Genomic DNA, 4,304 nt, shown 5'->3' on the forward strand with positions numbered 1-4,304 from the left:
AAATATAGCAGAGGGAGGAACACTCCCAAATTCATTCTACGAGGCCACCATCACCTTGATACCAAAACCAGACAAGGATGTCACAAAGAAAGAAAACCACAGGTTTTCTGAAAGAAAACTACAGCCACTATTTCACAAAGAAAGAAAAACTACAGGTTTTCTGAAAGAAAACTACAGCCACTATGGAGAACAGTATGGAGATTCAATATCACTGATGAACATAGATGCAAAAATCCTCAACAAAATACTAGCAAACAGAATCCAACACCACATTAAAAGGATCATACACCATGATCAAGTGGGGTTTATTCCAGGAATGCAAGGATTCTTCAATATATGCAAATCAATCAATGTGAAAAACCATATTAATAAATTGAAGGATAAAAACCATGTGATCATCTCAATAGATGCAGAGAATGCATTCGACAAAATTCAACACCCATTTATGATAAAAACCCTGCAGAAAGTAGGCATAGAGGGAACTTTCCTCAACATAATAAAGGCCATATATGACAAACCCAAAGCCAATATCATCCTCAATGGTGAAAAACTGAAAGCATTTCCACTAAGATCAGGAACAAGACAAGGTTGCCAACTCTCACCACTCTTATTCAACATAGTTTTGGAAGTTTTAGCCACAGCAATCAGAGAAGAAAAGGAAATAGAAGGAATCCAAATCGGAAAAGAAGAAGTAAAGCTGTCACTGTTTGCAGATGACATGATACTATACATAAAGAATCCTAAAGACGCTACCAGAAAACTACTACAGCTAATCAATGAATTTAGTAAAATTGCAGGATACAAAATTAATGCACAGAAATCTCTTGCATTCCTATACACTAATGATGAAGAATCTGAAAGAGAAATTAAGGAAACACTCCCATTTACCACTGCAACAAAAAGAATAAAATACCTAGGAATAAACCTACCTAAGGAGACAAACGACCTGTATCCAGAAAACTATAAGACACCTATGAAAGAAATTAAAGATGATACAAACAGATGGAGAGATATACCATGTTCTTGGATTGGAAGAATCAACATTGTGAAAATGACTATACTATCGAAAGCAATCTACAGATTCAATGCAATCCCTATCAAACTACCACTAGCATTTTTCACAGAACTAGAACAAAAAAGTTCACAATTTGTATGGAAACACAAAAGACCCCGAAGAGCCAAAGCAATCTTGAGAACAAAAAACGGAGCTGGAGGAATCAGGCTTCCGGACTTCAGACCATACTATGAAGCTACAGTAGTCAAGACAGTATGGTACTGGCACAAAAACAGAAAGCTAGATCAATGGAACAGGATAGAAAGCCCAGAGATAAACCCACGCACATATGGTCACCTTATCTTTGATAAAGGAGGCAGGAATGTACAGTGGAGAAAGGACAGCCTATTCAATAAGTGGTGCTGGGAAAACTGGACAGCTACATGTAAAAGTATGAGATTAGATCACTCCCTAACACTATACACAAAAATAAGCTCAAAATGGATTAAAGACCTAAATGTAAGGCCAGAAACTATCAAACTCTTAGAGGAAAACATAGGCAGAACACTCTATGACATAAATCACAGCAAGATCCTTTTTGACCCACCTCCTAGAGAAATGGAAATAAAAACAAAAATAAACAAAGGGGACCTAATGAAACTTCAAAGCTTTTGCACAGCAAAGGAACCATAAACAAGACCAAAACACAACCCTTAGAATGGGAGAAAATATTTGCAAATGAAGCAACTGACAAACGATTAATCTCCAAAATTTATAAGCAGCTCAGGCAGCTCAATAACAAATAAACAAACAACCTAATCCAAAAATGGGCAGAAGACCTAAACAGACATTTCTCCGAAGAAGATATACAGACTGCCAACAAACACATGAAAGAATGCTCAACATCATTAATCATTAGAGAAATGCAAATCAAAACTACAATGAGATATCATCTCACACCAGTCAGAATGGCCATCATCAAAAAAATCTAGAAACAATAAATGCAGGAGAGGGTGTGAAGAAAAGGGAACCCTCTTGCACTGCTGGTGGGAATGTGAATTGGTACAGCCACTATGGAGAACAGTATGGAGGTTCCTAAAAAACTACAAATAGAACTACCATATGACCCAGCAATCCCACTACTGGGCATATACCCTGAGAAAACCATAATTCAAAAAGAGTCATGTACCAAAATGTTCATTGCAGCTCTATTTACCATAGCCCGGAGATGCAAACAACCTAAGTGTCCATCATTGGATGAATGGATAAAGAAGACGTGGCACATATATACAATGGAATTTTAGCCATAAAAAGAAATGAAATTGAGCTATTTTTAATGAGGTGGATAAACCTAGAGTCTGTCATACAGAGTCATACAGAGTGAAGTAAGTCAGAAGGAGAAAGACAAATACTGTATGCTAACACATATGGAATTTAAGAAAAAAAAATGTCTGAAGAACCTAGGCATAAGACAGGAATAAAGACACAGACCTACTAGAGAATGGACTTGAGGATATGGGGAGGGGGAAGGGTAAGCTGTGACAAAGGGAGAGAGTGGCATGGACATATATACACTACCAAACGTAAGATAGATAGCTAGTGGGAAGCAGCCACATAGCACAGGGAGATCAGCTCGGTGCTTTGTGACCACCTGGAGGGGTGGGATAGGGAGGGTGGGAGGGAGGGAGACGCAAGAGGGAAGAGATATGGGAACATATGTATATGTATAACTGATTCAGTTTGTTATAACGCAGAAACTAACACACCATTGTAAAGCAATTATACTCCAATAAAGATGTAAAAAAAAAAAAAAGACATGGGTTCAAATTCTGGATCTACCCTTTGCTAGCTAAGGCAAGTCATTTCCTTTATCTAAACTCCATATTCTGTATCTGTATAATTGAGGGCAATATCATCAGCTTAATTCAAAAAGCTACTTGTTAGCATTTGGTAAGATAATGTATTTAAAGCACACAGAAGAATGTCTCATGGTGGAGCTGGTAAGAGATTAGGGGCCACCAAGGGTTTATGGACCCCTATGGGTCACAGCAGTTCTCCACTTCAGATATTCATTCTTTCAATAAAAAATACATTGTATATCTACTGTAAGTCGGGTGTTCGGAACAACAGAGGACTTAGAGATAGTCCCATGACTTTGAGGCACTATAGTGTCAGAGACTGAGATCATAATGAAAAAAGTTTTCACCGTTAAGGTCCTGACATACTGATATTCTGTGGGCTGCAGGCAGTGGTGACCAAAAATAGTATCACTTATCCCATTTCCATTTTTCCTCCCAAGTTTCGCAGCCACCAAGTTTCCTCCACCTCACCTCTTCTTCAATCAATTCACCATATTCAATGCCTGCCATCTCCAGAGGCCCTTCCCTGGATTGAAGAGCCTGAGCATAGGCCACTACAGTTCAGAATAGAAACCTGACTAACAGCAAACCCCACACCCTACCCCACCTACAGCCTCTGAATCAGACTCCACAAAATAGTTTTAAAGCCCCAGAATAAGTGCTGCTATATCTATGTTAAGCCTTTAGAGGAACAGTTCTGAGAAGACAGAACTAAGTCATCTGAGAATATCTCAAACACTCTCTGAACACCTCTTATGTGCCAGGCACCATTTTGAATGCTTTACATACATTAATGCCCTCAAAACAACGCTGCAAGGGAGCTATTATTGTCCCAATTTTACAAAGGAAAAACTGTGTTCACAGAAATTAAATGACTTGCCCTAAAATCACAGCTTATAGGTGATGGAGCTGAAATCCATAAGCAAATTTGCCTTCCTTTTATCCACTGCATCTCACATGGTATTCTAATAATAACCCTGTGAGGCAGGTAAGAAAGTATCAGCATTATCCTATTTTACAAAGGAAGAAACTGGTGCTTAAGGAAGTGATATTACTTTCTCAGGCACAAGTCAGAAAGTGGCAGAGCCATGGCTTTTACTCAGATCTTTTGCCCCCAAACCTGTGCTCTTCTCACTACCCCACATTTCCTCTTTCACTGCCTTGCAGAACGGTATAGTAGAACTATACTTAACAGAGTCAGAAGGGCTGAGATATGGTCCTGACTCTGGAACTATCTTATTGTATATATTTTTTTAATTGTATAATATTAAGTGAGTAATTTTTTCTTCTCTTGGCCTCAGTTTTCTCATTCATAAAATAAGGGTATTAGATTGGATAACCCTTAGGTTCCCCTTCATCTGGAAATCTAGGTTTTTTTTTTTTTTTTTTTTTTGCGGTACGCGGGCCTCTCACTGTTGTGGCCCTCCCGTTGCGGAGCGCAGGCTCAGCGG

Source organism: Aethalodelphis obliquidens, unplaced genomic scaffold (assembly GCF_003676395.1).
Source record: "Aethalodelphis obliquidens isolate GAN/ISIS:26980383/991018 unplaced genomic scaffold, ASM367639v1 scaffold50, whole genome shotgun sequence".
Classification (NCBI taxonomy): Eukaryota; Metazoa; Chordata; class Mammalia; order Artiodactyla; family Delphinidae; genus Aethalodelphis; species Aethalodelphis obliquidens.